Genomic DNA, 12940 nt, shown 5'->3' with positions numbered 1-12940 from the left:
AAGATCACACAGGAGGGAGAGAGTAAGGTGGCCCTCAAAACAACCAAGTGGGCTGGAACGGTGGCCATGCCTGTAATCTCAGCAACTCAGGAGGCTGAGGCAGGAAGATCAAGAGTTCAAAGCCAGCCTCATCAACTTAGCAAGGCCCTAGACAACAAGATCCTGCCTCTAAATAAAACATATCAAAAAGGGCTGGGGATGTGGCTCAGTAGCTGAGCACCTCTAGGTGCAATTCAATTTTTTCAACTGAATTGAAAAATCTTTTCAGTTTTTCAAAAACAAAAACAAAACTACATGATTGGTTCCCCATGTCACGGGCATCCAGATCCTGAATCTGTGCTGGGGACAGAGAATCTGCACAGACATCGGGATCTTGGCAGGTCAGTGGGCCACTTCAGACCCTGATGGGTGGACTCTCCATTGTCCCTGAGGTTGGAGACTCAAGAAGGAGACATTTCATGCATCTGTCCATCCGTCCATCCATCATGTACAGAGCAACTGCCCTACGCTGAGCCTCATTCTGGAGGCCGGCAAGACAGGCGGCATGATTCGGGGCCTTGTGCAAAAGAAAAATGTTGGGGTGTCCCTTGTTGAAGAAGCATCACTGAAAATTTGAAGGTGGCTTGCCCGCCAGGCCAGCCCGCTGCTGCGCCCACTATGCTGGACAAGAGCCGACCACAGCCCAGAGCCGGTCCCGATACGGTGCTGTTTCAGAACTGGAATCCAGGCTTCAGCCCAGGATCTGAAACCCGGAGGCTGACCTGACCGCTGGGCAGGGGGCTGTTTGAGGTCCCTCCTCCCCGTGAACGTCTGCACACTGTACTGCAGGGTCACCAGCGCTGGATCATGGGTGCCCCGACCTGCAGGGCTGCCACCTGTGTCACCATGTGCTCCTCTCCACCACCTGAAAGAAGGAACCCAGTCCCAAGTTCCTCCTGCCTAGGGGTTAGGGGGTCTGTGCTGTGTTTCGGCTGGGGACTTCCTGTCATCCAAAGAGGGCACGGGAGGCGCTGGCCTGAGGTTGCCGAGCCAGGGGCGAGATGCTCCGTGCGGGGAGGGCCCAGGTGGGGCGCGCGCCCCCTCCTGCTCCCTGAGATGCTCCATTTCATGTTGCAGGGATTCGGTGGTTTTCTGTATTTTCTGCGGCGCTGGGCTGGGCCCCCAGACCTCAAGCTGCTAGGCCAGCGCTCCACCCCCGAGCCGAGCCCCAGCCCCCAGGAGCTTTCTTTGTTTGGGGCACCAGGGATTGAACCCAGGGGTGCTTCACCACCAAGCCACACCCCGGCCCTTTTTGGTTTTTATTTAGAGACAGGATCTTGCTAATCCGCCCAGGCTGGTCTCAAACCTGACCCTCCTGCCTCAGCCTCCCCATCTGCTGGGATCCCAGGTGGGCACCACCGCGCCCGGCCAGGGCAGCTTTCTTAAAAAGAGAAAAGAAAATAGCTTATTGGTGGGGAAGGGAATGGGCGCTTATTAATAATAACAATAAGGCACAAGAAGAAAGCAACGACCCGACGCCCGCTCCCTCTGAAGGAACGGGCGGCTGCTGAGTGGGACTGCCCTGACAGACATATAGATCCTGCTCCACCCAGGCTCTCCGCCTGCACTTCCCCCCTCGCCGAGCAAGGCCAGGGCTTCCCAGGAGGACACGGAAGCCCCTCGTGAAAGCCCCTCACCAGCTCCAGCGGCCAGGTCTGCGGACCCCACCCCTGGGCCTCCAGCTGGCCCCGCGCTCAGCCTCGCCAGGCCCTGCAGCTGGGGCAGGCAGGGAGCCCTGCAGCCACTTCGGCCCTCCCGGTGGCCCCTCCTGGCTCCTCACGGTCCACCCTCCTAAGACACCCGCGAGGCCTCTGGCACTCTTCTCAGCTGGGGAAGCGCTGGACCGGGCACCCTAATCACTTGAGCTTCCTCTGATTTGCATGTCCTTAAGGCGCCTTGATTAGCACCCCTTCCCGGGCGCCCCGCTCCAGCCACCAAGGCTCTGATTGCAAAGTGGCCTCAACCCCTTTAAAAGTAAAACACGCCCCCCCACGAGTGTCGCCCTGCTTCCCTGAACACTAAGAGATCCGGACGCGTCCCCCAGGAGCCTGCAGCTCAGAAACATTAGGAACTTCTGGAAGGAATCGGGCCGTTCCCCAGCTGGCAGGCCGCGGTCTTTTCCTGGTACTGATATTTACTGGCTGCTCTTCGGGCTGGCGGGAGACCTCAGGGCGGTGGTTGGAGGTGCCCATCATCTCCTTCATAGGAAGGAAACTGAGCTCAGAGAGGGTAAGCCACCTGCTCAGAGTCACCCAGCAGACATTCAGCTCAGCGGGTGCTGGAGACCTTTGACTACCTTTGACGCTCCTCTGCCTTGCTAAGAGCAGACTGGGCCTTGAGCTGGGGCCCCAGAAGGTCGAGGCTGACAAGAGCAGACACACTGGGCAGGGCGGCCATGACTGTCAGCCCTGGATGTCCTTTGCGTCGAAGAAGCCAGGCTTCACCCCTGGGAAGAGGACCCAGGTTCCCCTCGGCCGCACCCCAGCTATGTGATCTTGGTATCCAGGGGGTGGAGATAGCGCTGCTGGCTCTGGTGACAACGGCCGCGGGAACTTTCCGTGTGACACGTGGTCCATGGTGAGACCTCAAGGCACCTTTGCATTTCCGTCTAATCCTGGTGCCCGCCAGCCCTGAGGAGACTCTGCTCCTCTCCCCGCCCCGAGGCTCCTCAGGGCTCTGCGGGGGCAGGCTGGCTCCTGGCTCAGCTCTCCGCCCTCCCGTCCTCTGAGCCACCCAGCCCTCCCTTCCCTGCCTGCGCAGCTCCGGGCTTCTCCTGGGCCCGCTGCCTGGAGCTGCGGGTGGAGTGTGGCCCCTGTGCGGCAGGGTGCTGGCCGTCCCGCTCCCTGGTCCAGTGGCTCCCCCAGCCCCTCCTGCTCGCGCTCCCAGGTTCCTCTCCCAGACTGCTGGATGCCGGGGTCCCCAGGGCCTTCTGCTGTCCCCTGCTATCCCTGGCCCTCTCCCTGTTTGCTGGGATGACCATCTGTCTGGCTGGAGGTGGCTGTCCCTGGCAGGGGCCTGCAAGCCGCTGGGCCTGGAGGCTGGGACGCACACACACTGCTGGCCGGCCCGGAAGGCGCCCTCACGCCTCTGGAACGCAGTGTGCTCCTGGGAGTGGGGACACCCTGCGCAGGAGGTAGGGCAGGTGAGGCAGAGGCCCAGCAGGCTGAGAAGGTCCTCCCAGGGCCAGGCCTTTGGGGCCAAAGTGCAGTCACCTGAAACGGCTCTGCCTGGGCCAGCCGCCCAGGCCCCTGGCCCCCGCCACTGCCTCTCCCCTCAGGGCCTGCTTTGAGCGAGTTGGGGGCTCCCAGGCAGGCGCCCAAAGACCCGTGTGATTTCCAGAAAAAATGTGGGATAACAAGGATGCCAATTTTTTATTTTGCAAGGGAAGGATGGGAACAAAACCAGAACAAAAAATGTTAAATCCCATCATGGATGATCATTTCATGAAGTAAGTTACATTCTGAAATTCCCACAATATGAAGGACATGGTCTTAGGATGAAGGAACATCCTCCCCCAAAAGAGCACTGGGGACCTCACACTGTCCCTCATGCTGGAGACATGGCAAGGACTTGCCACCAGGCACAGGTCCCTAGAGGAGGATCCAGGCAACTCCAGCTTCCTGCTCTCCCAGTCTTAGTGTCTGGCTTTTGTCCACACAGTGCTAATATGGCTGCCCCATCTTGAGTCATCACGTCCACATTCCAGGCAAGGAGAAGAAGGGTATAGTGAAGTATATTTTCCTTGAAATCCTTGCCTTTTAATTCAGAAAGAAAAAAACTTCCTTGAATCCTTTCACACATTGGCCAGAACTGGGTTACATTCTAGGTGCAAGGGAAGCTGGGAAATCCAGGGACAAGCGGGTGGGAATGTGGTTTTCCGCAAAGTCTCAGCTGTGTGCTGATGGTGGCTACCTTCAAAGTCAGTGGCATCTCCACCCCCCAGCACCTGCCTGATGTCCGGGGCAGGCTGACTCATTGCAGCCACCCTCCGGTGTGTGTGAGGATCCCCAGGCCCCGGCTGCTCCATTCTCCAGGCGGCCCCCCACTTCAGCAGGCCTAGGGGTGCTTCCCAACTGCTGTCAGGCCTCTGGTGGGAAAGCTGCTGGGTTGACGGTGCCCAGAGGCACGGCCAGACGAAAAGCCAGGGCCTGGCTTAAAGCGAACCTGCAGAAACACAGTGAACAGGTCTTCCCTGTGAACGTTGTCCGTCGCTTATGAGACACGCAGATCCACCTGGCGCCCAATAGTTTTATTCGTTAAAACTCGCCACGACTCCTAGGGCCTCTGGATCTGTAGCTAGGGCGTAAGGGGGGACTTCAAGGAGAGCAGGTGCCCGTCTAGAATGGTCCCACTGTGTGGCCTTGGGAGCATCCCTCCGTCTCTGAGTCCATTGTCTCCATCTCTGGAGGCGGCCCCTCCCTTGGGAGCTCTGGAGCTCCAAATGATGGAGATCCCATTTGAACTTGGTGCAGCTTGGCCTTGAAGCCTGGTGGCCCAGGACCCGGGCTGAGGCACAGTGAGCACCCAGGACCCGGGCTGAGGCACAGGGAGCCACGCTCTCAGACTGAGCTGTGCTGACGCGGGGGTTCACAGGTCAGAGTGTGGGAGAGCAGCGGGCTGGGTGCACTCAGTGGGAGAGCAGCACGGGCCATGCCCAGCAGCACGGGCCATGCCCAGCAGCACAGGCCCTGGGTTCCTCCTCCAGGACTGAAAGGAACAGAGGAGCAAAAACACAATAAACAAACACAGGGTTTCTGTGACGTCTCAGGTTGGGTTGGGGACAGAATGGGGTGAACACCGGCCTGATCCTGACTCTTCCTGGCCAGGAGCCTTTGTCCAGAGACTGCCCAGGAAGTCTGTGCCCACTCTCTCACGTGTGGGGCAGGTGGCCCCACACAGCCAGTGGGTGCCCCAAGACTTTGCTTCTGCACCTCGCACCAGCAGCCAGCTCCCCGTGTCCGCCTGAGCAGGGGAGCCCCCTCCCGCTGGCACCTGAGCGATCCTGTTATCACCGGCCATCAGCCAGAGCCCAGCTGGGGACAGGAGGTGGGGGCGGGGCAGTGACTGTGAACAGGGGTGGCCCTCCCCCATTCCTCCGGGCCTCACCTGGGCACAGCAAGAGAACCTGACTCTCCCACGGACCCCTCCCAGCCGGCTGAGACAGGTCAGCTGTCCCCTGCGTTCCGGCTGCCACCGCGCCTGAGCCGGAGGAAGACAGGCAGCTCGGATTCCCGGGTCGGGGCAGTTAGAGGTCGGGGTGGGGACAGCGCTGGCCGCTGCCTGAAAGCCGCCCCTGTGCTCCCTGGCCCACGGAGAGCCTGAGCCGCCGTCCCTGGCTGCGCCCTGCCCTGGGCCTGCCTCCCCCTGTCCCCTCGGCCCCAGCCCCGACGTGGCAGCCTCCTTTGGGCGCAGAACAAGCAGATCCCCAGAGCTGGTGTGGAGCGCGCGGGGCGCGGGCAGCGGCCAGGTGCTTGCTTGCACGCTGTGCACGCAGGCGTGCATCGTGTGCGTGTGCACACGCGTGTGCCCGCGCGTGCGTGTGAGCGAGCGCGCGGGGCGGGGGCGTTGCGGGCGCCGCTGATCAACAGCCGGGAGCGGGGCGGGCGGGAGCGGGGCGGCTGCTGGCAGGCGCGCAAGAAGCTGTCCCCGGCCGCCAGCCGCTGTCGCAGCCCGGGAGGGAGGGCGGCGGGCGGGGGAGGGCGAGCGTTCGCTTCAGCCCTTAATCACGGAATTTGAAATCCCAGCGAGTCGGTGCCATTTATTTTCCGGGGCTGTCAAGGCTGGTTTCAGCGTTTAAAAGGAAGGAGGATGAACAGCATTTGCATCTCCCTTCCGCGGCCGCGCGCTCGCCCGCCCGTCGCCCGTCGCCCGTCCCGTCGCCCCCTCGCTCCGCTCCGCCCAGGCGGCGTGGGGGAGGCGGCCGAGGGCTGGAGGCCGGGCCCCAGGCGAGGGCGTCGGGGCGCTTCTGGGGCGGGGACCAATGTGGCCTAAGCGGCTCTGGTGGCAGAGGGACGGGCTGGCTGCTGGGGGAGGCCTGGGGCTCCCAGACTTTACCCCAGGAAGCGGCCCTGGACCCAAAGCTGCCCCAGCCCCAGGAGACCCACATCAACGCCCCCAAGCCTAGAATGCTGGGCCCCGAGGGCAGAAAGGGCACCCCCCGGGGACAAACCCTCTCTGGGCACACAGGGAAACTGAGGCCCCGTCACTGGCCAAGGTCACATAGCAGCAGGACCAGGATAAGAGGGGCAGCTGGGCACTGAGCAGCCCCCTGGGCAGCCTGGCACCTGGGCTGGGTAAGGGACCTCTGCCACCAGGCACCGACCTGCGTCTCAGGCACAGTGACCTTGCCCACTGTCCCGTCTTATCTTCCCACTGGGATCCAGCCTGTGCCCTGCGGGGCACACCTGCTTTCCTCACCTGCTGTCCCCCTTGCTCCTGGGGACGACTGGGGTGGCTACAGGATCTCTCCCTGAAGTCTGCAGTTGAGGCTGGACCCCAGGGCCCTCTCTCAGATTCGGTTTCCTCTGTGGAATGAGAACTGGAACTACCAGCCAGGCCTGACAGGGACGTCCCGCAGGTGCAGTCATTTTGTCATTTTGTCATTGTGACCGTGTGCCCACCCCTTCCATTCCACAGATTCCGGGCCTCTCCAGAACCTTGCCCAGACCATCTCAGAATGCCTCCTGGCCCCGACTCAGCACAGTCACACTGGAACACCCAGGTGGGGCCTTGTGCTGGCGAAGATGGAAAGGCAAATATTGGGAGAGGAAAAAAGAACCCCTGGCCCTGTTGACAACACTTCCTACTTGTGCCTGAAGTGTGGCTGATATTTTCTGTCCTTACAGATGCTTATAAAAACTTCTGTTAAAGTCAACTAATACTATGTGTCCTGTTTGGCAATTCATTCCACCTCCTTTTTGTGGCTGTATAGTATTCTGTGAAACACATGTACCTACAATCAGTTATCCAGTCCCCAATAGATGGGCATACAGGTTTGTGTCCAGTTTTGCCCTCTGTCCTCAGGGCTGCAGAAGACAAACTGACCTCATGCAGCAGGCATCATTATTGCCATCGAGGGGTCCCTGCACTGAGAAGCACCAAGGGGCCAGGAGTTGGTTGGCACCTCTAGGAGGCTCCGTCCCCTCTAGAGGGAAAAGCAGGTGAGGCCCTGACGGAGCCAGAGCTGGGTGAGGGAAACGGCCTCAGGGAAACCTGCACCCGGGGACCTGATCCTCATTCTCCGGGGTAGGAAGCCGCTGCCTGACCACTGGGGCCCAGAGATGTCCAGGGCTCAGGGAACAGGATGCAGTCAGGGCTTCCCCAGTGGGCCCAGTCTGTGGACTCAGGAGCTCCCTCCTGGTGCCCCTCCGTGCCTTCTGTGGCCCCTGGTCCCTGCCTCCTTCTCCTCTCCGGACTGCCTTTGTGAACCTGTTGGCGGGGGTGNCCACCCACATGCTCACCGTGCCCCCTGCGTCCATCTGGAGAATGAGAGACACAGGCGTCCCAGTTTGGGGGATCAGGAAGAGCTTCCTCAGGAGGGGGACACTTGAGCTGAGGTCTCTACGTCACTCAAGCTGGCCTCCAACTCCTGGTTCCAGGATCCTCCAGCCTCGGCCTCCCGAGTGCCTGGGCTGCAGGCGCACCACTCCATCCGACTTATTACTTTGATTTTCATTCCTAATAATGACTTTTTAAAAATCTGAAGCAAAACAGAACGTCTGTGAGTTGGTGTCTAAACCAGGGGGAGCTGTGGCAGCGTGTGTGCGTGTGGTTGGGAGGGTCCCCCCACACCCTTTCCCATGGGCCTCTGCTCCCTGCTCAGAATTCTCCCACTCCCTCAGCCCCTGGACTGTGTCCCTCTGTCTGAGAATCACCCTCACACCTGTCTTGCCTGTCACTGGAGGAGAGGCATGTGACCTGGCGGCCTGGGAAGAACAGAAAGTCCCCATCTCTGACCACCACCCCATCCAGCCCCAGCCCACAGCCTCCTTGAATGTGGGTCGTCGTGTGGGGCCTTAGTGTCCAGGTCCCACGGTGGCCCACCGAGTCCTGGTCTGTCCCCCTTTAACTATAGGAAATGCTTATAGATGGGGTGATAATGGAAAGGTCATAAGGTTAAATAGCCAGCTCCTCACACTCTGAAACAGCAAGATGGACAGGTGACCAGCCACCCGGGGACTGAAGCAGGAGAATCCTTGGGGTGGTCGGTGGAGACTCTCCTGCCCAGCAGTGTTCCTGTGGAAGGAGAGATGGGTTTGTTTCACAGATCCCCGGTTCCCTCACCCACGCTCTGGCAGATGCCCAGTTCTGGGCACAGTGGGCACAGCGGGCACAGTGGAGCAGAGCTGGGGGCGTGTGGGCTCCCGGGAACGGGCCTCCCACCCCCTGGTGGGAGTGCAACTGTGTTGTGGGCTGGCTCACGGCCCCCCCACCTCGGCTCAAACCATGACATGCTGATATTGTGCGGGCCACGAGGTCCACATCCTCAGCCAGGAGTCCTTTGGCCCGGCCTCTGAGAACAGAGATGCAATGTGAAGAGGACCTTGTGTGCACAGAGAGCCCCGAGGTCCCTGGGCTGCATCTCCGTGCATGCCGAAGTCCGGCTGCAGCAAAATAACCGGGAGGTGACGAGCAACTTGTGTAGATTGATACAGCAGGAGTGGGAGCCGTTTATTGTAGGACAGGAGGGGTATTTATACATTCCACACAGCTTATCTTAATTAACATAAACTAGATACAGCAGTCAACCAATAAGGAATCTCCACACTTAATGGCTCGCTGGCGTTACTTCACAAACCACTCCCTCTGCAAAATGCCAGGCACCATCTTGACTTGTTTACAGACTCTAACACGTGCACACAGTGAACACTGCAAAGCCTCAGTCTTCTCCATAAGGGGCTGTGGGCCGGGTGCGGTGGCCACACCTGTGATCCCAGCAGCTCGGGAGGCTGAGACAGGAGGATCGCAAGTTCAAAGCCAGCCTCAGCAATGGTGAGGTGCTCAGCAACTCAGTGAGACCCTGTCTCTAAATAAAACACAAAATAGGGCTGGGGATGTGGCTCAGTGGTCTAGAGCCCTGAGTTTAATCCTAGTACTCCCCCCAAAAAGAAGGGGCTACAGTAAGGAATTGGCGAGACATGCAAAGCCCCACAGGGTAAGTATTGTGGAAGATGGGTCTCTCTCTCTCTCTCTCTCTCTCTCTCTCTCTCTCTCTCTCTGGATGAAACCCAGGGCCTCAAGTATGCTAAGCAATGCTCTTCCACAGCCACATCTCAGCCACAGGTGAGCCAAGGTTCCCAGGAATCCCCTGCCCAGGAAGGCTGTACCCCCTCCTACCCCAAGAGCACAGATCTGCACTCACTGCCAGCTGATCAGTGAAGCAGGTGTGGCCATGTGCTGCTGTCTGGCAGAAGTTTTAAGAGCTTGGTGGCAGCTTGACCAGCCCTCTGTCTCTTTTCTGTCTGGTGGATGTTCTGTGTGGGGGGTCTGCTGTCAGACTGGACCCCAGAACAAAGAGAGCATGTGAAGCAGTGTGGTGGGGCTGGAGTGGGAGTAGCCAATGTTAAACCTGAATGAAAATAAACCTTGACTATGGCAAACTACTGGTATTCAGGGGATGTTTGTTATACAGCATAATCTAGCAAAATCTGACTGATACAGACTCTTAGAAGTAGTGGGCTGCAACCACAGACACATAGGGTGGGCCGAGGGGCTGGATACAGTTGACAAAGAAACAGCTACAGAAGGCAGAAAAGATGGCACCCTGTCAGTCACACAGTGGGAAATACTTGGTAAGACTCTTATCTATAAGAATTGCAAAGCCAACATTATTCTGCTCTTGTGGCTTGCGCTGAAGAGTTTGGGAAGCAAACTGTGTAGCATGTCTTGGTGGCTATCACTGCAGGCTAGGGATGTAATTGTGTGCCCCTCCCCCCAAGATTCCTACATTGAAGCCCCAACTCCCAGCTCATCGTAATGTGGCTATATTTGGAGACAGAACCTTTAAAGAGGTGATTCAAATGAAATACGATCATGTGGGGGGTCTTAGTCCAATGGGCCTGGCGTCCTCATGAGAAGAGACAACTCGGACAGGCGCACGGCGGAGCAGAGAGCAGGGCGACCGGCAGAGAGGCTGGGCCAAGGCCTCCCGGACAGGAGGTGCGTGAGGCCGAAGCCACCTTGCTAGGGCAGAGAAGGACACTGTGTTCACCAGGCCCCGCAGAGAGAGGAGGCTCCCGGGGGAGCCAGTCTGCTCAGGAGAGCAGGGCTGCGAGGGCGAGGGCAGCGGAAGTGTCTGCGTCTGCAGGACTGCCAAGTGCGACTTGTCCCCAGGCCCTCTGTGCCCCCAGGACTCCAGGATGTTCAGAGACACCCTCAGAAGCCCATGTCCTGCAGGCAGCCGGGTGGAGGCCTGCCTCCAGCTGGGAGGAGGGTCTGTGGAGGCTGGGCTGGTGGGTACTCCTCCCCCACTCCCCCAGCTTGGCAGGTGTGGCCCTCCCCAGCCCCACCCCCGCGGCTCCCCACCAGACACCTGCAGAAACCTCTCTGCCAGACCAGCACCTCCCCTGCCCCTTTGGCACTTGGTTGCTTCTGCAAAGTGCAAGTTACAAATGACATTTTAGCAAAACTTCTGACATATTTGCGCTTGGAACACAGGATGTGATCTTGGAGTGGATGAGAGTTTTAAATTTAACTTTGTCTATGTCCTCGGAAACACACTGGGGAGAAGCCTAATGGTGAATTTTAAACTTAGTGTAAAGACTCTTCAAAACAGATAATCCATGGATAGCCCATAAGGAATATTCTAGATTAGGGGGAAATACTAAAACTACGACACACTCAGTTAGGACTGGATCGCAGGGTGAAGGCCGGGTCAGGGCTGTGACTCTCACACCCTCTGTTAACCGCCCCGTGGGGCTGGGGGCTGGCGCAATGGTGGAGCACCAACAAGCTGCAGGGCCAAGGTCAGGTCCAGGGCTGCATCTCCAGAAAACCCAGGCACTTCTTTACTGTCAAACGCCGGCTGGAAACAAGCAGATGAGAAGCGAGGTTCTGGGGTTACCTCAGTTGGAGGGTTGCACGTCCCAAAAGCTACCATGGGACTCAAATGGCTCAGGCAGAAGGCACACCCAGAAAGCCAGTCACCGCCCCCAGGGCCTGTTCTCAGGCTCCCCGTCCAATGTGGCCAAGGAGGTAGGATGGCCCAAGAGCCACGGAGCACAGAGGGCGGCTGGGAGCAATTCCGAGAGCTGTGGACCTCACTCCAGAGCCCTCCCTTTGCCAGGGTGGGCGGCCCTCCCCTGCGCCCCACCCACCAGTGGCATCAAAACCCCACAGACTGCGGCTGGAACTCCTCACAGTTCTAGAGGCTGGAAGCCCAAGACCAGGCTCCGCAGGGTTGGCCTCTACAAGTCCCTGCTTGGCCTGCGGAGGCCACCTCACTGCATCTTCACAGTCCGGTCTTTTCTCCTTATTAGGACACCACTGCACTAGGACCCACCCCCAGCTGCCTCGTTTTAATTCAGCGACCTCCTCAAGGTCCTCAGGGTGAGGGCTTCGACCCCCAAGTGGGGCACAGATCAGCCCGAACAGTGTCGAGACCAGAAAACTCTCTCCCCCTCTCCCATTTACAGGTTTCCCATCAAGAGAAGCGAGGGCTGCAGTCATCTGCGGAGTTGTTTGTTAGCAGGGGGCCGGGCTGAAGGTCCACGCAGGTGAGCTTCACGGTCCAGCACCCTGGCGCTCCCCTCAGGCCTCCTGTTCCATCGGCTCCCCTGGGCTTCCTCCCAACATGGCGGGGTTCCTCATGGAGGCTGGGTAGGGGAAAGCAGAGGCCTGACATCTGAGGCTCAGCTACGTTCCTGTTCTTCAGAGCCGGTAAAGGGAGGGGGAAGAGCCCGGTGTTTTGAAGGGAGGAGAGACAGTTTGCAGCCATCTGTAACCCAGGGCACCTGTGCAACAGACAGGTCCACCTATCTGCGACCAAGATGGCGGATGGCAGTGGATGGGTCATTGTTCCCAATTATCTGCTGTCCTCCCAGGGAGAATTATCCATGGCTGTCCTATAGCCACGTGACACACCGGGCCTGGGCTGGGGGGTGCGCTTCTCCCCACACATCAGGCTTGGCCACGTGGCTGGCGTCAGCCAGTGGATTGGGAGCAGGAGGCACAGCAGGCTGTTCAAAGGAGAAGCGTCAAGAGCCGTCACGTGGGCCGCCCGCCTGCTCGGCTCTCCCTCTGAAAAGAACAGTGTGTCCTAGAGAGGGCCGTGGACGAGCTCCCCCGCTCCACAGAAGACGGATCCAGGTGGCCAGACTCTGCCGCCTGGACCACCCGCTTTGTGTTTTCCCACCAGGGCTCCACTCTCCGACATCAGAGCCCCAAGTTCCTTCACTCTGGTGTCTCACAGCACCCCAAGAGTTCACTGTGGACAGAGAACCCAGAGCCCAGGCCACCCATGGGCAGGGGGGTGGCGCACCCTGTGTAGTCGGGCTCTCTGCGGGTGTGCGCCATGTCTCCCAGTCCCAGCCCTCCTCCTGGCCCTCCCCTGGGAACAGAGAAGTTAAGTGACTTGCCCGGGGCCATCTGTTAGTAAGTGACAGAGCCAGGATGGAACCCCGCCCTGTAAGTGGGCCTCAGGTACTTGGTAGTGGGTGGGTAAAGTGCCCAGGGGCGTTGGGAACCCGAGAGGCTCCAGCCGCAGTGACAGAGGCACCCCAGCCTTGAGGACTGAACCACAGGGGAGCGGAGGTGGCTGATGGGGTTCAGTCCCCCCTGGCCTCACAGAGCTGGGAGTTTGAAATGGAGAATCCAGGGAAAGTATGTGTCCCGGTGACACCGACATCTGTTGCAAGACAATGCCGGCCACTGTCCTCAGAGCCTTCCACAGACACTCCTCTTC

At 59.3% G+C, this 12940-nt stretch overlaps 2 long non-coding RNA genes across 2 annotated transcripts; one reads left to right on the top strand and one right to left on the bottom strand.

The window, feature by feature from the left end:
- Window positions 1-3391: 3391 nt before the first annotated feature.
- LOC125619634 lies at window positions 3392-6618 on the bottom strand. The gene is made up of 2 exons (XR_007351158.1): window positions 6457-6618; window positions 3392-4203 (listed from the first exon to the last, which is right to left on the bottom strand). It is a non-coding gene; the product is annotated as an uncharacterized LOC125619634 (long non-coding RNA).
- LOC107152009 lies at window positions 4201-6917 on the top strand. Its single transcript, XR_001504742.2, has 2 exons — window positions 4201-5203; window positions 6676-6917. It is a non-coding gene; the product is annotated as an uncharacterized LOC107152009 (long non-coding RNA).
- The last annotated feature ends 6023 nt before the right edge of the window (window positions 6918-12940 follow it).

Source organism: Marmota marmota, unplaced genomic scaffold (assembly GCF_001458135.2).
Source record: "Marmota marmota marmota unplaced genomic scaffold, marMar, whole genome shotgun sequence".
Classification (NCBI taxonomy): domain Eukaryota; kingdom Metazoa; phylum Chordata; class Mammalia; order Rodentia; family Sciuridae; genus Marmota; species Marmota marmota.
The sequence above is the reverse complement of the archived record's forward strand: the minus strand, read 5'-3'. Positions and strand labels throughout refer to the sequence as shown.